This window comes from Oryzias latipes, chromosome 15, assembly GCF_053564925.1.
Source record: "Oryzias latipes strain Hd-rR chromosome 15, Olatipes_Hd-rR_3.1".
In the NCBI taxonomy this organism is placed as follows: Eukaryota; Metazoa; Chordata; class Actinopteri; order Beloniformes; family Adrianichthyidae; genus Oryzias; species Oryzias latipes.
This window is the reverse complement of record NC_136251.1, coordinates 25379941-25405461: the sequence shown is the minus strand read 5'-3', so window position 1 is coordinate 25405461 and position 25521 is coordinate 25379941.

Here is a 25521-nt window from a genome sequence, read left to right as displayed (position 1 = left end):
TAAAACGGTAGAAAATGAATGACCTAACCTTTTAAGACAAAATGAAATTATATATTAACACCTGTATTTAGGTATAGTCCTCTGGTAATTGGAAGTTTTGTCTTAGAATTGGCATGTTTTGCAAAAAAAAAAAAAAAATAAAAAAAATTATATTTTTGTAGTAGTTAGATATACATTTACCTGCAAATACTTCATTATTGTAAGCACTACAACAGTCCAACTCTATAGTCATATTTACGACAAAAGTCCCCCACGAGCACGTTCCATCCACACAACTAAGCCAACCTGTCTTTATTTCTAGACCATACTCAAACTAAAGTAAGACTAGAATCAAACAATTTAAGATAAATTTTTCTTAAAAATTACATACAGTTGATAAAACTTTCAAGTTTCTCTAAATCAAGCAAGTTTGCTTCTTGAACCAAAGCCACTAACCATTCACAACTAAAACATCTGCCAAAAATATGTAAAGTAAAAAAAAGACTTGTTTCATTAGAGATTTGCTTAAAGTAAGATCAAATGACTGAACAAGAAATTTAAGATTGATTGTCTTTGAATAAGTCACTACATCTTCTTAAAAAGTTACGAAGGTAAGGTAAGTTAAGGTAAGTTAGCTTTGTTTCATAACAAGTGTTAAAAGTTATTGAACTAGAAACTAGGCCAAACTACTCAGTGAGGTTTTATGGTTTGGGGTGTGGGCTTTTTAGTTAAAAACGTGAACTCAAACATATAGTAGTAGTTCTTCTTATCTGTACAGATAAGAAAATGTAAGTTCTTCTTACATTTTCTTATCTGTAAGAAGAACTAATTGATATTGTTGTGTGTTTTTAATTTGATCCTTTGAATTAAACCCAGTGATAGCCTGTTTTGCTTTTTCTGACAGCGTTTTTTAACCACAATGTATTTTGCACAGTCCTGCAGTTTCATCTGAGAAACAATGTGCTACATTTTCAAAAGGCTGTAAGTCAGTTCAAAGTATTATGGATTGGATTGAGACTTGGGGAGGTCAGAAACGGGGTCAACACCTTGGATTCTTTGTTATTTTCACTCAGGGGTTGCTAAACCATAGTTTGGTACAGGGGGGGTGCTTTGTTTTCCTGCTGAGGAAAAGTGATCAACAAAGGTCTACTGTGAGTTTTGAAGTGTTAAAAACAAGGCAAAGTCTAGAAAAATGAAGAACAATTATATCAGGGAAAAATAACGTGAATACAATATATTATGTTTTCATGAAGTTCTGGATCATATAAGAAGCAGCAACATGCCCCCCTATTGAGGTGTAATAAGTTAGCTCCTTTAAACATGGAATAAAAGGCCAGGTAAAGTCTGTGAATGAGTATTATCTAAAGGCCAATGAGCACATTCAGTGAGTAAATGCCACATGTAAATGGTCATACCATCCACTGCTGCACAGCAATGAGATATAGAAGAAACGATCCCTGATTTTCCTTCAGGCCGTCACAAGCTGGTGGACTGCTGCTCAGGCGTCTGTGTGATTGACAGCTCAGCCCTAAAGTTTGCCAGACCGCCTGAAGGAACAATAGCCGTTGGCCTTAATAGCTCAAACCGATGTTGAACGAGAGAAAATCTCCTGCCGACATTTGCTTGTATTTGGACAGCTGTGTGTAAGCGCTACAATGGCAAATGACATTTTAGTCCAGCCATAAACTGTGTCTGATTTTGATAAAAATGCTGTCTTTTCTGTAGATGTGAACAGCAAAACCCAATTCTGAGCTACTGCAAATGAAATAAATACGTTGAATTTAAAACATACGAACACTTTAAATAAAATAAACAATATTTATTTTTGTGTTTGTTTAAGACAGTGAAACTCTTAAAATGTATGGTCACAAGTAGACAGAAGAACTTTAGACAGACGCATAACTTTTCTACTAATAAATCAGAATTATGAATCCGATAAAGTAAGTAGCACTTCTGTGTCTTTTGTCTTGGTCTTTCATCAATACCCAGTCCTTGAATAGACCATTATCCTGGATAGACCTTTCTGCGTGGAGCTTCCGGTGCAGGTGTGTGTTTCGGCAGCCACTCTGGCTTGCTTCCACAGTCTGAAGGTATGCGTCGTAGGTTAATTGGCATTTCTAAATTACCCTTAAGTGTGCATGTGAGTGTGTAACCCTGCAACAGACTGGCAACCTGTCCAGAGTGTACCCTGCCTTTGCCCAACAGTAGCTGCGTTGGCTCCAGCACCCCCACAACCACAAAAAAGATTCAGTGGGTTCTGGAGATAGATGGATGGATGGAATATTGTGGGCCTGCACCCTTTAGCCCTCCATTTTCAACACAGCTGATTCAAATCACAGTAGCTCATTATCAGGTCTCTGCAGAGCTGACTCAGGTGTGTTAGTCTATTCAAAAATAAAGAATGAGTTGCCAGGATTCCTGAGGACCAGAGATGAGTCATGCTGTGACAGGGAGACTTTGTTTCCTGTCCCATGCAGGTATTAAAAATCTTGCATTATTGGTTTATTTCAAGCACAACTGTGCCTAAATTAAAATTTACCTTCTTATAGATTTTTAGGAAAGCGTCTGCTTTAAATGTCACATGGAACACTTAATTGAATTTGAAAAAAACTGGGGATAAGATTGATACAAAACTGTACAGGTTGACTTACAAACGAAGTAGATGAGGACTTTTTGGGGTTGAAAGCAAGCTGTTTTTTAATGAGAAAAATGCCAGTAGATACCACATGTGGTTTTCTGGGTTTCTTTCTTGAATTATAACGTTTAACATAACGATTTAGGAAAAATATGTTCTTTATCATGGGACATTTTTCAAATTTCTTGTGATCATTTGCAAAAAAAATGTATATCACCACTTATAGATGTCTGGGCAATTGGGTGTTGAACTGGGTATCAAGCGCTTTCAGATACAACACAAGGTCATAACCAAGTTTTACAAATGGAAACCAAGGTTGAAGATGAAGCAGACTGTGAAATGCCACACTGGCTGTTCAATTATTAGCTTCAAAAGTTCTTCATTTTCCACCATAAATACATTAATATGTGTAACAAACAACCTTTCCAATTAAGGGGAACATGAGTAAGACACGATTGGAAAAAGAGGATCTAATCCAAACTGACGGAGCTTCAGCTTAGCGTAGCACAGCCCTTCCCCTCGTTGCATTTTACAGGCCAGTGACCAGCCACTACTGTCATCTGTGAATGCAGCTGCTATCTCTTCTCTGTTCTTCCAGCTCTTCTTCAACCGCGACCTCATTCTCCTCGTGTATAATAGCTTCCTCTCCTGTGCTCACCGTGTGGCTCTCCTCTCTTACAGCTCGTTTATCAGAGTGGAGGGGATACCTCTGCTCTGCAAGCTCTCCAACGGAGAAGCAGGAGATTTTGCACTTTGACTCCAGAGTGAATGTGCCTATGAGAGACTTTTTAGGACCTTGGAAAGCCTGTAGAAATAGGAGCTAAATTTCAGTGAAACTGTCATAAATGCTGGTAAATAAGTGAATTGTTTCTTGCAAAATAGAAGCGTATTCAGAGATGTAGTCTTCAATAAATGTGGTAAATTCTTTTTTCTTCTTATTTGTCTCCATTAAAGAAGCTATTAATTTCTCTTAAGCAAGAAAACAAAACAGCTAACATAGACCAATATGTAAGGGCGTAGCAACAGGGGGAATAAAGGGGGGAGCTGTCCCCCAGCAAAAATATTTGCCACACCATTTGTCCCTCAATTTCTGAGCTTAGTGACAAAGATTAAAATGCCATTATTGCAAATTTCTTTCAGCAATTCCAACGCTGAAAGAATGCCTAAATAAATCAAACTCTTTGAAATGTTTTTTTTTTAATCCTTTAATCTCTAATGGCCTTCCACTCTGCCGTTCTTATTTGACACCCTTCCAAAGTCTTCTCCCCCATCTTATGAGTGTTCCAGGTCCGCCACTGCCAATCCAAAAACTGAAAGCAAAAAGTAGTTGAGGGCAGGATGACAGTTATGGTATGCAATGCAATTCTTCTTTTCACCAGAGATGTGGAGCTACAGTGAAAACATCCATGTCGTCATGTTCCACACTGTAGTTGGGATTTTGGGTTAAGTATTACTGTGTTGTTTGCTGACTCTCAATATCCTCTACTAGGACATACAGAGTGCAGGTAATTAAGCACAGTGTTTCCATTAATGCAACCAACAAATTTTCGCTTGGTGTTCTATACACAACCATGGAAATGTAGTTCAATTTATTGTAACTGGTTATTCTGAGTGAAAAATACGCAAATGGTTTGCTTCTGGGAGAATTGCAGCCTCTGCCTGCAGAAAATAAAGTCTGCATGTATTCCCATTTCTGTGCTTTCTCTACTTTTGCCTAATATGGCCTGAATCAAATTTATTTTACCGCCTGTGCATGAGGTTATTCTTCAGAATAAACCAAGCACAAACCAGCAAAACAAACTGGCGTCTAAAATAAATACAGAAAAAAGGTTTCATCTCTCTCTGACAGCCACAGCTTTTCTTGGGTGAACACTGATATACCCCCACCTCTTTTGTATTCTTTTTTTTGTGTTCCATAACCTCAACTTTGGCTTCTTGTTGTCTCTTACCACCTTCCTTTGCCTTCAGCTCTTCATTTCCATTCTCTCCGAACAGAATTGTTTTTCCATTTTCACTTCTGTCCTCAATCCAAATTGATAGTCTTTCATGTTGCCAATTCTACTGTCATTGAAATCAGTGTTAAAGGGGTGAGGTCCAGTTTTTTTTTTGCATACTTGTAAATCTGCAACATTTATATGAATTCTTCTTTTAGCAGCCATCATATGTTAATTTTCCGCTAGAATAGAGTTTTTAAATAAACGTAATGTGGAAATTAGGCTTTAGCCCTGCAGGTATTATTTTCATAATTCCATAGTGATTAATGACATTTAAATTCAGGAGCTTAAATTCAACTCAACAAGATATGTGCTTTTTGCAATCTTGAAAAAAATTAAATAAAGCTATCAATCAAGTTTATATAAAAAGTGCAATTTCATCCTCATAATTCTAAATATATGGAGCTATTTATATGCAATTATCCTGTCATTCAGTTTAATTTCTCATGACAGAGGCTGATTTATTGCTTGGAAGTTATTCACTGTAAACAACACCAAAGTGCACATCTGTTGCATCAATAACATCAGCTGCAACTTACAGTTGAAGCTTTTGCTAGACTAAATATTTTAGTATGAAAACTAACCAATAAAACTAAATAGAAAAGAGCTTTGACCGACAGTGTTTCATCAATAATATACATAATGGTGGAAAATGTGCTTAAAACATTTAATGTGTCCTCAGGTTTTCCCTCTTTATTCACTAACAGAAATAGTTCATACTGTGTATTTTTTATTTTAGAGTTAAGTGTTTTGTCTGCAGTTGTGCAACAAAGAAAGAAATGTGCCGAACAAACTGAAATTATTTAAAAATACAACTGATGTTTAAAGAATCCAATGAAAATCGTATGTTCTTCTGGCATTTTTCTGATGACAGATAAAAAAAGAAAAATGCTAAAAATTTTACTTTAAATTGTATGTCGGTTAATGCTGTTATCTTTTCTTCTGTAATAAATCTAACAAAAGAAATGCCTTGAAAATGAGCTGTGGCATCTCAAGAAGCTAATCCTCCCATTGCTTAAGAAATGTTTAAATAAATAAATATATGACCACTGGGAACGGGTCTTTAAAGTGTTTGTGAAGATTAAGTAGGTTGATTTGAATATCCACTGCAGCATAAACCACAAAATATATTTAGGCAGCCATATCCATGTGATATAAAGAAAAACAGTCAGTCATTTATTTAGTTATCCTTGTCTGGATTAAGCCCCCTCCCGTATTTGTGCCTGTTCGGCCAGCTCACACACTTAGCTGTATATTTCATTTCAAATCTCAGCTTTGTTGAAGAACATAAGAGCTTGACCCTGCATTACTCCGCATTAAGCAATAAACCCAGATATAAGATTAATCTATTCACTATCACAGCTGATTTCATACCAGATTAGAGAATTTCATCCAATCAGTGAGGTTGAGGTTTTTATTGTGTAACACCTGAGTTGGTCATGAATGAGTCCCCGACACGAGCATCACTTTGTTTTTGTGTGCAGCACAGATTTTTTTTTTTTTAGCCAAAATGTCAATGAGGCACAGACTTAATGTACTGTAGGCCTTGCGCCTGTACATGTGTAAGTGCGCAGGTGTGCCCCAGCAAAGCTAATCCTCCTGAGAAAATTCTATGAGGGTCTGATTTATTTGCGGAGTGGATTCATCTTGTGGACAGAACATCTGCCTCACTACCGAGGGCTCTGTGCACACTCCTCATTTATTGGCAACTGCAATCAGTATGCATGCTCACTGCCTAAAGTAAGGCTATTGATACGTTCTGCCTTAATGCGTCTTCCCTCAAACCTTTGTTTATGTGAAGAGTTGGACCTTAGTCAACAATATTTACAAACTAAAGCTCCTGTGCATGATCAGCTTAGGGTCTTTTAAGTTAACAGATCATTTTTTGGACCATTGGTGTTTAATATTGTTTGCGTTTGCATGTCCCTGCTTTAAAATCAATCCAGTTTGAGTTGCTGAAAGCAGGAATGCCTGAGAGTGTGTGTCAGTTGAAGTGCTTTCACTTGTTTGCGTGGGGCATCTTTTTTGGACATGTTTCATGTGCTGTCAAAATGTATTGTGTGTGAGTGATTATCTGTCATCTTGAGCCTGGAGCTCAGCTTACTCTCCAGTATCACGGCTATGTTGCTTATTCCTTCTTTGCTCAGTATCTTTCTTCATCTTTAAGCCTTTCTCGTCTCTATCTCACCCTTTTGTTTTTTTTTCCCCTCTTAGCTTTGAGTCTCTATTTTATTGGGAAAGGTGACTTTAGGGGGTGCAGGTTGCTGGGGTCCTTCTGTTTATTTACTTTTGCCATCACATTTATTTCCAAGCCATTCAACCAAAAAATAACCTTTGTGACGTTTTTGCCAAACCTGATGGCTGCTTTCATACATAAAAGATTGAAGACATCTTTAGCAGAAGACGATTTTGAGGAGGGTTTGTTTAATTGTGACCCAAAAGCAGCTCAGCATAGTGTGTCATGCTGTAATCATTTAGAATTTCTTTTCCTGGATTTGATTCTGCCAATAAGAGTTTCTTCTTACTGCATAACTTTAGGTTGATCTGTACAAACTTCAGTCATAAATTTACTTTAACAAAAATTCTTACAGATGGACAGACATACAGGGCATGAGGCCCATATCCTGCATGTCTGTGCTGTGTCTCAATTGGAACACTTTCCAATTAAGACCGTATCTGATGTGATAGAAACCTTTTTTGAGGCCATTAGCTGATATAAATAATGTAAAAAGCTACCAGACAGAAAAGTACACATCAATACATCAATGTAAATTGACATAATGATGAAGCGTAAGTGCACATCATTTATTTAAGTATGAATGTAGCAAAGACTTATATTTCTGCATCATTATTTAAAGACCCTCTCCAATGAAAATTGTGTTATTTGGTGTTATTAACATGTTCTTGCAGCCTTTGTCTTATGATGAAGGACATATATAAAATTATTGAATCCATAAAAAAACCAGACCAATTGTTCCTGAAAAGATAAATAATGAATACACCACAAACCAAGTGGACTCCAAAACACATTTCTGATATTTTTCTGTTGATGTCACCATGGGTTCTTACGGGTAAAGATTAATTAAACAAACAGAATTTCTGAGAATTTCTTTATTCACACTGTTGTAAATTAGGAGCACAAGAAAAAATAACACTGGAAAAAGCCTGTAGTAGTGATGTAGAAGCTACAGTTGGTGGGCCACAAGCTTTCAAAGACAATAGGAATGCTTACAAAAAAAAAAAAAAAAAAAACTTGTTTTTTATTTTTATAATTTGCTCTGATAAATCACAGAACTTGCTTTTACGGAATTTTACATGGTTTATTACATTTCTGCATGCTATTGTCCAATCATCCTGTTGAATCTTTTTCATGGGAACAAATGGCTTCAAGTCTGCTTCTGAAACCAGACATAAATATCTCCAGCTAATGGGCTGCAGTGCACCACATTGGTATATTGATTGTAATGACCGCCTCTTTCCACAATGGTGTTCCCACAAATCCCTACCTAATGGCTGCTTTGACTAATAATATGCTTAAATCTCATTATTGTGTTTCTGCTCACAGATTTCTACCAGTATTTTATCATTAGTCTGCAATTAGTCAAACTAGGACTTATTAATACTCATTTGGCAAAGTGCTTGAGACTTGTTTTTTCTTTCATTCACGAATGCATTTGAGAGTCTATCATTTGTTGTTACGGCATTTAGCTGTCTCTTTTTTTCTGAGTTAAATCCCTTCTGATGCTTTGTGACATGCTCCCAGTGTCTGCTGGGTAAAAATGTCACCATCTGCCTTTGACTTTAATCTGAGATGTTCCTAATGCAAAAGTATTGTAGGGTTAAGGAGGATGCTATGACGCTTTCAATGACACTGCATGGTTAACCACATAGAAGAGCCATAGATTTAGTGCTACCACTTTTTGTTTTTTCTTCTCATTATCCAGTTTGTGTGGTCATTCATGTCCATTAGTCTTAGTTCAACACTTTTCGGTTCCGATTAAGACCTTATCTTATATAATAGAAACCTTTTTTGAGGCCGTTAGCTGATATAAATAATGTAAAAAGGTACAGGACAAAAAATTACACATCATTACGTGAAAGTAAATTGTTAGCTGAAAACGGAAGTCATTGATTGTGTATTTCCCTTCATCTGCCTCTCCATAGCAAGGAAAACGACACCAGTTTAGCTCGTCTTCCAGTGTCGACCTACTTCTGCCACAGACTCTCAAACCTCTACATCATTGGGATGGAGCCGGAATCATCGCTTCTCCCAGATGATACCATGACTCTGGGATGATGGATAAATTACTAGTCAGTTGTTGCAAAGCATGAGTGACTCGGAAAAGTTTGTGCAGTTGTAACAAGCCTTCAAGTAAACAAACAACTTTATTCAAACAGACAGAGAAGCATAATGATGGTTTATCACAACTGTGGCTTTGTTAGAATTCTACACACTTTAGTGAACTGTAAGTGTGTTCACCACATTGTAGAGCTGTCTGAATCTAGACATTTTCTGAACATCTCTGCAAAAACCATATATATATATGAACCATATACAATTACTACACTGGCAAATATAAACCACAATGCACTGTGTGTGAATGATTTTCCATGTGAAAAAAATTAGACTGATTATGTTTTTTCTTTTTATAAATAAATCTGTCCAAGTTTTCAACATCAGAACATAGTGGATTCATAAACAGTCTCAGTTAAATGTTCAAATTTAATAGGATAACACTGACGTCATATTTATATAAAAAGTAGTGAACGTGGTGTCTGAATTGCTTATAAAATCCAGGGAACTGGATAGTCCAAGACTACATCATATTTTTAGGGAGTCTATGACTTTTAAGCTTCTGATCATCTTCTCTCTATACTGCAAAAGGTCAGACATATGTGTTTAGTATGCATCCCAAATAATGGCGCCCTTTGTTAACTGGGAAGTCTCGTCTTAAAAACAGCAGTTTGCACAGCAGTTTCTAGTCAAGTCTTCTTATCCTACATTATTATTACAACATGTTAGGAGAAAACGTTAATGAATATGTTGGACCAAAAAGCTTTCAAGTCTAAAGTTTGTCAGAAAATTTTTTCTTTATAATCACGCAAAATCTCACAGAAAATATTCAAGTCTCTTTTGATGACCATCAAACATGCTATATAGGATTTTTTGATGATTCTTAAATGTGAATCTTTTTGCAGCAGCTACTTTAAGAGCCATACTTTGTTGATGCTTTGCACTTCTATAAAAACCTTTGGATTGGGTGCAAATTCGACTTCACAAACCCTTTAGACATAAGACATTTATACTGTACGGAAGTTGATAGGAAATCTAATCCATAAATCCCATTTTCCTCATTTGGAATTGAGAAAAAGACACTTATAATCTAAATTTTTGGATTCTCAGCAACTAAACATAAAATAAGAAACCGACCCAGATGTCCTGAACTCAAGCTAAAAATTGTTAGAACCTACTAACAAATCCAAGAAAGTTAAATAAAGACCATAAGATCATGTATATCTCATGTTGTTTCTGCCTGTTGTGTGTGTGTGTTGTTTCTTGCTTAGTATTATATATTTATTTAACTTTTTCTTTAATTACAGTATCAAATCAATTTCCTCATTGTGGGATCTATTCTGTTCTGTTCTAAAATAGTGGTTTTGGCATGGGGTTTTATCTGTGTGCCGGTTATATGAGGCTTCTCATGTAATTTTGCTTATTTCAGGTTAAACAAACAATGTGTTGATGGTTATGCTGAAATGTCAAATCTGCAGTTTTCTTTGGCTGCATTTAACTTTTGTTCTATAATTCATGATGTGGTTATTCTATGTTTTGCGTAACCTTCTTATTGGCTATAACTCAGGTTGCCAGACATAGCCATTCTGATACCACCGACAGCCTTGCCCTGCTGAGTGTGGTAACAGGCCATTAAAAAACCCGTATAAGGAGAGGAGGCTGACTCTACTCCGTATGTCCATTATTTTGCTTACTGTGCATGTCTATGGCCAAAGTTTTCTCCAGAACGAGGGAATTAAGTTTGTATTTTGAAGTTTTTTTTTGGGAAGGTACGCAATATAAGACAGACATGCCAATTTTTATGTTTTTTTGAAAGGATGAATGGAAAAAAAGACTTGCATTGTTTTTTTTTAAACTCATCTTCGTACCTGCGGAGCATTAGGATGTTGGCTCTAGCTATCAGAGATGAGGCTAGGTTCTGTGAAGCGTCCCTGTTTGATGAAATCTCTGCCCAGTGGGGGGAAACAGCAGGGCGCCGGGGGGCACCGGGACCTGGTGAGGCTCTCTTCTCAACAGGTACAGATGGATGCTGAGATAAACGCTGATTGTCTACTGGATTCTATTAGAGAACAGAATTCACAAGGTTAAAATTCCGCATGACTGGAGTCCTATTTTGAATTCTTTTGTCTATTTGAATATAGAATTGCTAAAATAGAAATGTGATTGTTTTAATGATGAATATTTTCACATTATATTGAAGGTTTTCCTTTAAAAAATTAGCTCATGTTTAACACAAACTGTGCTTTCTGGGAAATACTTGATTCCTTTTTTTTCATTCATTCTTATGCATGAAATAGATAAAAACCAAATGAGCAAAAGGAGCAGAGGAAAGATAAACCTTAATGTTTGTGTTCTTTTATTTTTAAACAAAATTAGTTTAATTCAAATGACCTTTTTAAAATGTATGAGTCACCTTTATGTCCCAGAATTTTTCCACAATATTGTTGCTAGAAAACTGATGCAATTTCCATTTCCTACGCACTACAGATTTCATACATTTATTTAATCAAGCTTTTAAAATAGTTATGTAATCTCTTTTTTTTAGACTTTTTATTTGATAATTGTCTAAACTGAAGCAGCAATTGCTTTATTTATTTGAGTTTTGCATTAATTATGCTTTTTCAAAAATATTATCTATTAAATGTAATACCGAACAAAATGTTGGTGTTCTGCTTAAATGTTTGCAGGAATCCATTCTTAAGACAAACAGGACTTTAAGGTAAGATGAGAGATAAGATAGCCCTCAATGTGTCTCTCAACGTGAACATTTCCAAGGTTAAAAGGTCGAGCTAGAAAACCAGAATCTTTCATCAGCCAGTCCTGGATGACTGAGAATCTTCAGACATTCTCATTAAACATGTTTTTTTATTTATTATAGTCTAGTTAGGGCATTTTTTTGCAGCCATAAATAACGTAATATGTATACAATGTTCTGAATGTACTAATTTTAATAATTAAGCAGTTTTAATCATTAACAACATCAACAATGTAGCACTTGGGAGTGGTGAGTCTTTTCTCCTCAGACATGAGAGTCAAAACACTGATGAAATGATAATTGACAAGTGTAAATGCAAATCCCAATCTGGGATGTCTTTCAAACTCGTGCCTGCAATTGATTCATTAAACGATTTTTATTTGGCCATTTCTCGGATTAATTTTTACCTGCAGAAAGTGACGAATTTTAAGTCGGAGAATTTTAATTTTATTTCACTTCAGTGCTGCTTGGCTTATTTGACAGTAAAAGCCTGAAGAAACATTTTACTCTCCACACAAAGCAGTGATCAATCCACTGTCCTGGTCGTTGAGCTCTAGTTCCAGAATTTAATGCTGGTTGATAAATGACTAAAATGATTTGTTAGTTTTTAATCGCGAACATAATAGTAAACAGACTGATGAATTTTGTTTTGACAGTTTATTCACTGTATGTGTGTATATTTAGGTCTTTGCACCGCATGCAGTTCAGATTGAAAATGCACGCTTGTGCAAATGTGTAGCAGATACTGGAGTCTAGAATGAGTCTGAGGCAGGAAATGAACGCTCTGCATGATCTCCTCTTCAATAAAAACGCTTAATTTTAACAGATCATTAGCTAGACATCTTTTATTACTGTAATCTCCTCTTCATTACTTATTCAACAAGCTTACAAACACACAAACACCGGATCACGCACAGATGTGCTCCCGAACTCATAGGCAGCTAAATAAAGCTACGATTTATTAAAATTGATCAAAAAATGTGAACTTGGAGCAGCTTCTTGGATTAAAGATGTTTGGGCAGTTTCATCAGACACTGATTAGGCTCAATTGAATATATTATCCACACGTGTCATTTCTTTGACTACCATTCAACTTTTTTCTTGCCCACTTGTGTCGCATGACACCAATCAGTCAGCCACTTTACAGATGGACGGGATAATTAAATTGGCAATGAGAGCAGGGAGTGCTGTAAAGAGTACCCTGATAAAAAGGAGAGTAGCTCCCGTGAGTGCAGTCGGAGAAGGAATCCTGGCATCAAGGAGTGGCTAAGTCAAATACCTGGTGTTCCTGTTCCTCGGAGTGGAACCGAGCTTGAAATGCAGACCTCTCCCCCATCAGAAGAGCAACAAAACAACACCCCAGCGACATTAACAGAGAAACACAACTTTGAGTAGAAGCTCCAGCCTTCCAGACTCCATCCATTTGTCCAATTTTTGCTGCTTGCTCTCTCCATCATATCCTGCATCTACACACCAGAAGCAGTTTTTCCATTCATCTCCTTTAGAAGCCCCCCCGACACACACACACACTATAAAACCTGAGCGGCTGCCTCAGCTGAGCACACCCAAGCGATCTATCAGAAGGTGATTTTATGGGCTTTTCTCCTCACTGATGGCCATTTAGCTGTCCTCACCCAGCCCTGCACAATTTGTTATAGTAAGTGTTTGTCCAACACATTTAGACTATTTGCGCTGATAGTGCACTGATGGAACAGAGAGAATATTTCATGGAATGTTATAAAAATTCATTTTGTCAACAGATCAATGACACTTTGGGGAAATGGAAGGAGATAATGAGATTGTTTTGAGGGTACTGAGCAGGTTACACATCAAAGAGTGTGATGGGATTTTGACATGTAGGAGAAATAGATTCTAGATTCTCTCTTATCAAATCTATATATCTTTTATTTTTTATCAAATGTAGACAGAACTGACTCTTTGGATACATTGACACCTTCAGCCAGGTCTGCTTGAGAAGAAAATTTGGCTTCAATTGAAAAGAAAAACTCTCAAAACTGATCTAAAATCCAGCGGTGGCTGTTTTATCCACATCAAAAATACTAGAAACTGATTACAAAGAGAGCTGGAAGTGTTTTTCAATCACGAGTGTTGGTTTGCAGTTTTAGCATCATTAGGCAGGCGCTGAATTGAAAGGAAAACAATTGGCTTCTAAATGAGCAAATCTGCTTAAAGATTTATGCTTTCAGTGTAAACAAAAACCTGCTGGTCTAGTTAACACTAATTTCATTCCTTTATGGTTGCACCGTGTCTGTGAGGTACGAAAATCATTGCTTTCAATGACTATGCCGCTTCAATCTTCTGTTGTTGTGGATATATGTTGGTGAAATCTAATATCTAATGTCAATAGTTTACACCTGGGTTAGTTTCCTGCTTGTGTGGGTCGTATGACACCAGTCCTCTGAACTAGGGAAACATTTTCCTTGAATTTTTGCTTTGGATCTTGCTTAAGTCACGTCATCAGAACAAAAAAAGTGTAAATATGATTGATGATCAAACGGCTCATTACTCCAGTAATTAAAATAAAGTTTTTAATCTTTTATTTTCATTAATTTTTTGGCATGATAATGTATGTTGTTAGAGACGCAGCGGTCATAAAACCTTCTAAGGAGGACTGCAGCCCAGAGCTTGAAACATCTCAAAGGTAAAATCATCTTCGTCCTACATTTGACTGACAAAGGATAAAAAAACAATTATGAAATGTGGTTGGATAAGAGTTTAAAACAAGGGACAATGAAAAAAAAACATTGATCACGTGAAATATGAAAAGATTTGATGTGCCAGGTTGTAAGGTTATAGCAAAAATGCTAATTTCCAGCTGTAGTTCCCATAAAATTAAGAAAAGGAAAGTAAAAGCAAAAGAAATAAAATCGCTGAAATTCAACAAATCTGGATGATGTGATGAACACGTAAAAAAAAAAGTTTTTAAAATAAGGAGAAGAATTTACTTGTAATTTGCACATTTTTGATCAGCACTGTACAGAGAACACAAAAAATATTTTAATTTTAAATCCTTTTTATATCCTCTTTTTTTAACCTTTATTATTAAGTCTATATCCTTCACTAAAATTTAAATTAATTCTTAAAATAACACTACATTTTCACGTCATCATGAAAGAATGTTGTAGCCTGAAAAATGGTGAGCAACAAACGAGAGCTGCAGCTTCAGCAGGTAAACAGGTGTGCATTAAAGGGGGTTCAGACCTCCAGGCATCAGACAGCTGTATGATGCCCCACAGCACCATGATCAGAGTGACACTGCTGCTCTGTCTACAGTTTCTTCTCCAGTGTGGTTTAAATCTGAGCTGTGGCCTGAAATCTGTTAACATTGATGTCTGAGAGAACGAAGCTGCTCTTATATCTGCAGTCTCAGTCCTCTTCAGGTTCCCGATCTCATATCTTTCTATGATGATCAAGTGAGGAAATGTTATATGTAGCTCCATCTTCCTCCTCCATTGGATTTCTGCCCCTCATCTTGTCTCTTACAAATATAAATTTGGACTTTTAGAACTTGGAGGCTCAGTACAATTCCAGATATTGTCCTTTACGAACAACGAGTAGAAAACTGCTTTAAAAGTTGCACCTTTAATACAAATTAAAAAACTGAGTCTTCCCAGTGAGCTGCGTGGCTGACAAGCAATTACAATCTGGTAATTTTAAAAAAAAGGAAGCGAGACATTATGTCCTCTGAATGACAAAAGAAATGGTAATTAGTGCTCAACAGAAAGTTGGAGGGAAAAAAACCTAACCATTTCCCATACCTGCTTCACCTAATTAGGGTGCTGAGCTTGGAGTTCATCTGAACTGTCTTCAGGGTGCACCCTGGGCCGGCTGCAAGTCCATCACCGCAACAAAGAAAATGCCATGTGAGAAAAGGAAACTGCACCAGGTCAAAAATATACTTGGAACTTTTCACAATGTAATATAATGAGTTCAAAAGCTGAGGATCCAGGTTGTATCTGCCCTACAGGAGCTTTTACATTCACCTGCCATGCTATTTTGTGCACGTAATGAAGCGCTGATCTTCAAGCTTCTTTTTTTTTGTCCTCTCACCCCCTTCATGTTATATTTGATACACGCATTTCTGAGATCCCTATCTCAGCATGATCCAAACTTTCCTTAAAAACCCATTGGATGTAACTTGGTCCATGTTTTCCGCTCTGTTGTTCATCAATATTATTCCATAGGGGCAGTAGAAGGACTTTTCCTGCTCATTTCGAAATGGCTGCTTCCTTGATATCTCCAAAAACCCTTTGGCAGAAAAAAAGTCTAGGCTACCTAATTTTCAAAAACTGTTGTTTGTTATTTGACTTTTTAAATGACAACTTGCTGTCTCGAAAAAATCCAAAATGTGTTGATAATTAATTCTTTACAGCCACACCATGTAAAAAAAACGTGTGGATCAGATTTGTAATAGTGGGTAAATAAGGTGCTTCATTGCTAGACATTCATGTAAACGTTTTTGCATCTTAAACTAACATCAGTGTGAGCAAAAATGTACCCAATCATCCAACATATCACAATTGATACTATCTATATCTAAAAAAGAGAAAAAGAAAAAAGATTGCAATTTTTTTTGTCTATTTCATCAAAGGCTTTAAAAACATCTTAGTGATATAATGACTCAATGTCACTTCTTTGACGCAGTGGGCTAAACTGGATTAAGGTTCGATATTTTTCATAAACTTAGATGATGCCCTGACTTAAATTCCTAAATGGTTGTCTCTCTCTGCATTCTAGACAGTTTGCTAGCCCTCATCCACTTTGGTCTCAGCATTTAGGCTCTGGGGTTTATTCAGACATGGTCCGAGTTCATCCCAAACATGCAAAACATCACCAGCCCAGGGCCCAACGGCCAAAGATTATGAATTCATTACATGCACATCTTTCTGTATCACAAATAAATCATGACTGGCTTCAAATCTCACAGATATTGTGCATAACACTTCCACTCGATAAATACTTGGAACAGATGACCTTACATCAACAGACCTCACAGCCCTACCAAGATATTCAGTCCCTATTGTCTGTATTTCACAGTTTTTTTTGAACAAATTCTCCAAACCCTTCCTGTAGAGATGAATGAATGAAGCAACTGGAATCGGATTTCCAGAAATGTCATAATATAACCTTGTACGACGTCCTTTTTTTTAATACCTTAAAATTGTTTTATTCTGCAAAGCACTTTTTGCACGAAAAGTTCTTTATGAATAAAGTTTGATTTGCTTTAGGAGGACATTTGGGTCGATGCTCAGTGAGGTGTGCATATTAATCTTCATTTCAGCACCATCATAAGAGATCTTATGGCAGGCTTCTATTGTAACTGAGCTTTTTGGAAAACTGTAAGAATGTTTACAGATTTAGTTTTGTGTTTCTTGTGCTCGAGTTTCTCAGTCAATGGTGCGATTTCACTGCTTTCTTTTAAGAACTTTTCAGAGCAAAAATGTGTTTAAACATCAACTGTGCAGCTATGTTCACATCATCCTCTGCAACCCGCGTTCAAGCTGCCACCTCCAATGAAAATCAATGAAAACTTGAGTACATGCGTGTTTCCGGCTTCCACGCTCAAAATGCTTATGTGGACATGTACTAGTAAATGGTAGAAAAAGAAGATGACCCACCTCCCTGCTAGTCCAGTGTGAACGCTAAATGTGCCTTTAAAAACCCACGTTTAACGCGTTCTTGAACGTGCATCACATGGCCTGTGTTTCCATAGCCTCAAATCTACCAAAACATTAGGACAGTCTTCAATCGTGTGCCCTGTGTGCTTCCGCAGAAATGTTTGAAGAGACAGAAGAAATCTGGAGGGGGCTCCTTAAGGACACATGACGGAGATAAAATGGGACAGAAAAAGGAGGTAAATGAATATGAAAGATAGAAAGCATGCACTTTCCATTCATGAGTAATTTATTCTTGTCGTTTTCCACTCACTTCTTCACCATTTTTTTTCTCATAGTCCTGTGGCGAACCCAGTGCTCTGTACACCGTGTAAGATCAAAAACACATTTTGTGTACAAGCAAAAAAAAACATTGAGTTGCAAATTTCTGTGACACCCACACTGTTCCAGAATAATCACCCCGATGACAGGCAAGTCCTGGCATGACTGCGCATAAGTGTCACTCCCTCTCAGGGGGTGTCATCCCTCAGGCAGTAGGTGACGCCCAGCAGACATCTGTCAGAAGCTATTGCAGGTTTTTCATTGCTGGTGGAGACAGAAAACTGACCTACGTGCCAGAGGCCACATTACTGACATTTTCCTGACACAGAAGCAGTGAATCAAATAAAAACATTCAAGGGAAATCTAGGGGTTACAAGGGGACCATGTCTGTGGTATGTGAAAGAAAATTTACTCAAATTCAAGACAATGGAAACTTTCCTCTTTTAGGAGAGGCGTAATGGTGTATCTGTGATTCAAAGGGGCTTTCACAGAGAACACCGACTATGAGGGCACGGCAAACAAGCTCAGAGTCAAAGCAGATATTCAATTTATCTTTGAACTGAAACGGCTTTGCTTTAAGAGGGCTGAACTCTCATTTTAAATTCAAACTGTGTAATGTGAGTCAGAGCCTCGCAGGCTGCTGAGGAGCAGGTCATTAAAGTTTCTGCGTCTTCTAGATATATTGGACAAGAACGGCTGCTTGGTTCTGCATGGCTTGAAAGTTTTGTGGTCAAATAAATCTACTGTAGGTTATTTTAAGTTTTTTTTTCTTTTTAACTCCATCACAAAAAGCTAAAATAAAGGACGGTTTGCATACAAGAGAAGAGAAATTTATCGATAGGATAAATGAACAAAAATGTAAAAGAAATTTCTTTCTTGTTTTAAGATTTCAGATAAAAAATACTTTAAATTACTAAAAATCAAAGTATATAAGAATACATATTGAAAAATACTTCTAGCACTGGGAGTGGCAGCAATATCGGTTAAAATCACAGATATGTTGGTAAAAAGGTCTCTTCCTGTGTTGCTCTCTACTGTCTTTGCCAATTTTATGTACATGTGATGTATGTAAAAAGACGTTCAATCACAAGCTCGCGTCAACCAAGTTGGGTCAGTTACATTTGGCTGAAGGTGAATCACAGCAAAGGATGTGTGTTGGGTGCACTAAACATATTTAAACAATGACCGAATAAGTTGGTATGAGACAATTTTTTAAATCACAAAACAAAACAATTTAAAAGACCCAAATTGCCAGGTTTTAATGTTAGACACTGTTATGTCAAATACATTTTTTTTTGTTGCTTAGAGTAAAGAGTGCTATTAAGAGAAAAAGAAGCCTGTTAAAAGGCATTTTCATGTTTAAAATGCCAAATGAATGATACATATCTAGATTGCATCCATTTATTTATAATAATTATACTGTAATGTTAGTTGAATCTTTTATGTATAATCGATACATAAAAGAGGGACCGTGTATCAAGATGCATATTGAATCATGTGAGAGGGAAAGATACACAACCGTGATATATATATATATATATATATATATAAATAAAATAAATGTATAATTAAAATTGTTTTTGTCTTTTTTTTGTCTTTTGTTAGTTTTGATTGCTTGAAAAAATCAATACCTGTTTCTAGCACAAACCTATCTAAAAAAACATTTTAATTCATCTGAAATACAGTTGACTTTTTCTTATTTTTTATGTTTTAAAACTGACTTAACAGTTAAGGCACTGTGGAATCCTTTAAGCTAAAAATGTAATAACATTTTGCACTGATAATAACTCAACTGTAAGGAAATTTTATCAAATTGCCAATTTGCTCAGGACATAAAAAGTGTGTGTGTACATTAGCGACGCATGTTTGTGAGGCTGAGTCTCACTGGACATCATCAATCAGTCCCTCTGTCAGTATCGGCTGTGACCGAGGGAAAGCTGCCAGCTCCGCACTGGAGGTCGCTGGCTGCAGTGAATAATGAGTGGAGGTGTCATTTAGATGGTTGAAGTACTTTTTAGTGCTGCTTAACTCAAAGAGGCTTTCTATGTACTCTGCAAAGCTGGAGGTTTTGTAATATACTCTGACAGGCATTACTAAGTTGATCTTTCTCAGTCTGTCTGTTCTGGCTGAGGGGATAATTTTTTTTTTATTAATCCTTAGTCCTCCAGTGCATCAGCCAAACAAAACTGCACAAAATATTGGGAGTAAATAATGGAAATCAGCCTCTTGTTTGCTTTTAAAGTGCAGTTTCACTCATGACACAATCTGAGCACACAGCTTTGTTTGGGGATCCCAGAGTTTTGAGTCATTTATATTCATTCTGCAGTCTGGCTCATAAGTGAATTACTAAGGACAGGGGACTGACCTTGAGGTTGCACCAAGTGCCAGAGTGCATCTCCGTACATTCTCTTTTTTCTGTCTTCTGCTTTCGCAGACCTCATCACTTTCTAGCAGACACCCAATTCATGACGGTCTATGCTTTTTAAGCAGTTAGAATGAAGTAGCCGTAAGAGCTTTGAGGTAGACTGAGATTAAATTCTGATTTGTCTTGACAATTATTTCATGAAAAGTGTCCTTGAATTTAAATAGGAGCTCATGAAACGTGAAAACACAAAGTCTGTTTTGGGTTATTTTTTGTTTATTTCACTCAACATTAGTCCACACATCTTCATTACTGAAATGGAGTAGCAAAAGGAGTATAAAATCCTAGATGGCCTTTACAGCCTGCCACCACACTCAACAACACATAACATATTCCTCAATTTTTTAGTTAATTTGTACAACTTTTTACAACTTTCTGTTGTGGATTCCAAACTTTTACCCAGACAAAAGAAAAAAAACTGCTTTAAACTAATAAAAATAAATGTTTTTTCATGAAATCCAGTGTTCCTACCACCCTTGGGGATGCACGTTCCAATTTTTCCGATGAAAGGTTTATGTAAATGCAGTACACCCGTGTTTCTGGCTTCCGCGTTTAAAACTCCAGTGTTCTGGATAGCTGGGAAAGTTTCTTCTGGCTCTACGTACAAGACGTGCATTGAGTGCACATTGAAAATCAAACCAGGTCAAATCAGGGTCTCGGATTTGGTAGTGATGAATGGATGCTGTCACTTTTAATTCACGGAAGTACGAACCGTTTGAACACTGAGCAGGAGGACAAATTCATAATTGCGATTTGTGCCCATCCGGATTTATATGACACCAAGTCTTTCATGTATCCGAAATGAGCTGTGAAAGCGTGGAGTAGGCCTGCACAATAATTCACAAATTTATCGTCATCGCAATATAAAGCTGTGCAATACGCATATCGCAGAAGACGCCGAAAATGGCAATAAATGGTTACCCTAAATGTGCTGAAACAATCTTATGGCAGCTTGAAGTATTTAACGAATCAAATAAATCCCTTTACGTTGTTGACCAATCGGATGAAGCCCTTTAATGTTAGATGTTCGCCTCCTTTGTAGATGAGGGTCATTTGGAGTACAATTTATGTTATGATGACTCTTATTTAAATTAAAATATTGCAGTGAAATGTAAAAATGTTTTTGGTTGTTTTGCTATTTGTTCATGTATCACAAGTTATATCCCCATCGTAATATTGATCACTAAGTAAGATTTGCACCGCTTTGACAATCGGCACCAAGCCCCTTCCAATAGGTGGCGGATGTGCTGGTAAACTGTAGAAGAAAAAAAAGGAGGACCTCCCTGCATGTCCAGTGTTAATACTGGTCACTGGACAAGCAGGGTTCAAACTGCTTGTTTGTGACCCATCACTGGGCGTGATGCGTCACCTGCCCGGTGTATCCGTACCTTCACAGATCCAAAAAGGGTGAGAGAACTGAAAGTTTTGTATCAGAAAGAGAATATCTTGAATCAGACCTAAGAAAGTACCCTTGAGTTCTCCTTCCTGATCTCCAATGTCATCCTTCTGAATCCAAATGGCACATAAAACCAAAATACCAGCAAATCTCACAATGCAGCTGGCTCCCTACCAGCTTTTGTCTGTGCTGTCTGGACGCACAACAAGGTCGTCTCTGGGTCAGTCCACAGCTATGGCGTTTTCACATTTACATCCTACTTTGTCTGGAAGTCCTCTGCTAACCCTGCAGTCACATACAGTCTTCCCATCAATAAGTACCCGAATCTTTTTATTTTGGCCATGAATCACTAAATCTCCTCTAACCAACCACGAATCGATCCCCCCACTTCCCCTATCCTTCATTCTTGCACACGCCTCCTCACCTTCATTTAGAATCCACCTATCCTTGTCTCCTTTCATTTACCACGCACAGAAATCCAATCACTATCCAATTGTCCGTATATGTGAAATATTTTGCTAGTGTTGGATGACTGACAAAGCCGACTCGGTCGTTATTGCAGGCCTCCCGGTGTTTATTGGAAGAATGGGGGGATAAAGGGAAGCTCAAATGAGGGAGTCGCTCTCCTTCTCGCAGTTTTACATCATCTCTTGTATTTTTAGTCATGCACTGCACAGGAGTCACACTCAGATATAATCCAACCAGAGCACCAACACATTTGACATCTGATTATTTTACCTTTTTCTATCAAAAACCAAATGAGGATCATCTCAATGTGAAGTCTGATATCTCCTGCTGTCAGTGTTAGGGCAGGTACAAGTTCTTTATGTATTTGTACTTGGGTCATCGTAGGTGTGAAATGCCAGCTTTAGAGTAATATGAGAGAAAAAAAAAAACATACTTCTCCCCCAGAGCTGTCAAACTGTATAACCCTAACAGAATGTCTCAGCAGCATCAAACATTGTCAATACTTCATGCATAGATTTTGATGTCTCATTAGTCAAGGTATTCATTTTTTGTTTTTCAAGATTTCAAAAGTGAATATTTAAAGAATACCTACTCAGATAACAGCATTCATTCAAAATTGTGGACTTCTTGTAAAATTTTAGAGCTTAATCTTAGAAGCAAACATTTCTTAGTTTGTGTGACCAACTATCCTTTACTGAATTATAATAAGGAGAATTTTCAGAAATCATTTACGCCTGATACATATGAAAAAATTTGAACAGACTTTAAATGAGTTTTGGGTTTTTTCAATGTTTTACAAAAGAAATAAAAAAAAAAAGTTGAACAAATTGAACAAAATTTCAAAACAGCTTTTGCATTACTTTTTTGTCCAGGACCTTTGAAAGCAAACGGTGGGAAATTTACATAAGAATTAAAATCTGCCCTGCAGAGCTCACCTGATGTGTTAGAATAAATTTATGTGCTACTTGTTTTTACTTTATAGGAAATAAAATATTTGATTTCCACACTTCAATGTCAGCAACTAACGTATTAAAAATAAAAACAAACCATTGGGATTGTGTATTTATTGAAATTTCAAGGACATTTTCTTTTACTTTATATGACAATTTGCTTGTCCTGTCAGCTGACTTCCAGTTCCATTGTTGGTCTGTCACTTCCGAAATTACGGTGGCCGAGAGGTGCAAGACACGCTTACATTTAAGATACAGCAACAGCAAATCCCAGTACAAATGAACAAATCACGAAACACAACAGCAAATCTTGAAACACAACAGCAAATCACGAAACACAACAGCAAATCTTGAAACACAACAGCAAATCAAGAAAACACAACAGCAAATCAAGAAAACACAACAGAAAATACTGAAACACAACAGCAAATCATGAAACACAACAGCAAATACTGAAACACAACAGCAAATCACGAAACACAACAGCAAATACTGAAACACAACATCAAATCATGAAACACAACAGCAAATCATGAAACACAACAGCAAATACTGAAACACAACAGCAAATCATGAAAATTACAGTCCTGAAACAAATACAGAATTACAAAAAAAAACAACCCCGTTACAAATGACCAAAACCAGAAACACAACAATGAAAGCGGAGACATGGCTTCTAACAGAAATGGACGTTATATAAAACTAATTGTGTATGATATTTTTAATGTTATTAATTACTGTTTTCTTTATGTGGACATTTTAAATACATGAAACAGTCCTGAAGCATTCTTGCTAGAGAGGTCTTAACGGAGAGGGAATACCCTTAACACCGGAAAAGCAAAAACTTTACCGTGCTAAACGTTGTTGTGATTTTTATTTTAGTAACACAATTGAAGAAATGCTTTTGGACTGTCTCATGTATTTAAAATTTCCACATAAAAAAGACAGTAATAAGGAAATGTAAAAAATAATACACAATTAGTTTTATACTACGTCACTTCCGGGATTCAGGACGTTCCGTTTCAGTTAGACGCCGTTTCTCCGCTTTCCTTGTTGTGTTTCTGGATTTGTTCATTTGTATCGAGATTGTTTTTGTAATTCAGTATTTGTTAGTTTTCACCCAAAATTGCTTTTGTGTTTCAGGGCTCTGTCATTTGTTGGCGTATGGTAAATGGCGTATACTTATATAGCGCCTTTCTTCCTACAAGGACAAAGCGCTTTACAGTCACAGACCCATTCACCCAGTCACACACACATTCACACACACAGTCACACACTGGTGGTCGCATTTGTTCCGTGGTTTGCTGTTGTGTTTCAGTATTTGTTAATTTGTTCCGAGATTGTTATTAGTGCTTGTGATTTATTAGTTTGGGATTTATTGTTGGTTGTGTCCTAAAATATAAATGTGTCTTGCACCTCTTGGCCACCGTAGGTTTCATGATTTGCTGTTGTGTTTCAGTATTTGCTATTGTGTTTCATGATTTTCTGTTGTGTTTCGTGATTTGCTGTTGTGTTTCTTGATTTGCTGTTGTGTTTCGTGATTTGCTGTTGTGTTTCAGTATTTGCTGTTGTTTCATGATTTGCTGTTGTGTTTCTTGATTTGCTGTTGTGTTTCGTGATTTGCTGTTGTGTTTCATGATTTGCTGTTGTGTTTCGTGATTTGTTCATTTGTACTGGGATTTGCTGTTGCTGTGTCTTAAATGTAAGCGTGTCTTGCACCTCTCTAAATGTAAGCGTGTCTTGCACCTCTAGGCCACCGTACGAAATAGTCCAGTCTTAAAAATTAATATTTGAGGCAGGGGGAGTCCCAGAAATAAAATATGAGTTTGACCAGAAGTCAGTGCAGTTTTTAAGCTTTTAATTTTAAAACTTGATAAATGAATTGTGATGGAAATATAAATAAACACACACACATACACCAAAGATTAGTGTGTGAAAACACTACAAAGATTAAAATAAACCAACAGCAAAATAGTAACAAAGAAAACAAGGATGTAAACATCCTAAAAACGGATTGACCAGGTCTAGGGATTTGGCAAAAACAAACAGGAATTAAAAATAAACAAAAAGAAAATGTACGGGACTTTTTCCAAATAATGCAGGAAAAAAACACAAGCATAAAATTGATATAAAAAATAACATAGAAAAAAAACCATTATTCTGTCGATTTTAAGTGGTCACAACAATTTCTTATCACCATCTAATGTAAAAAATGCTTTATGATAAAGACTGTATCACTGCAAAAAGGCAAAAATTGACTTACAAATTTTCAATGAAATTCAATCTAAGAACAAACAGAGGCATAACTTTAGTTAATAAAATGAAATTAAAGTTTTCTAGTTTGATCAAATAATTGTAAACTTTATTCTAAACAAAATAAAAAATTGTAAAAAAAAAAAAAAGAGCAGGATAAAAACTTTTAGACTAGTTACTTGAATAACTGACATCTTAATTGAAAAAGATTGTTCCATTGGAAGAGGATTATTAGTGACGATTTAAAAAAAAAATAACTGTTAGTGTTTCAAGCAAATGAATGTCAAATTAAAGAAGTGTGGAAAAATACAGTGACCCTTGTTGACCCCCTCCCCCTTTAACTGCACAGACACTTTGTATCAATCAATCAATCAATCAATTTATTATTTGTATAGCACTTATAAAAGCCAAGGCAACC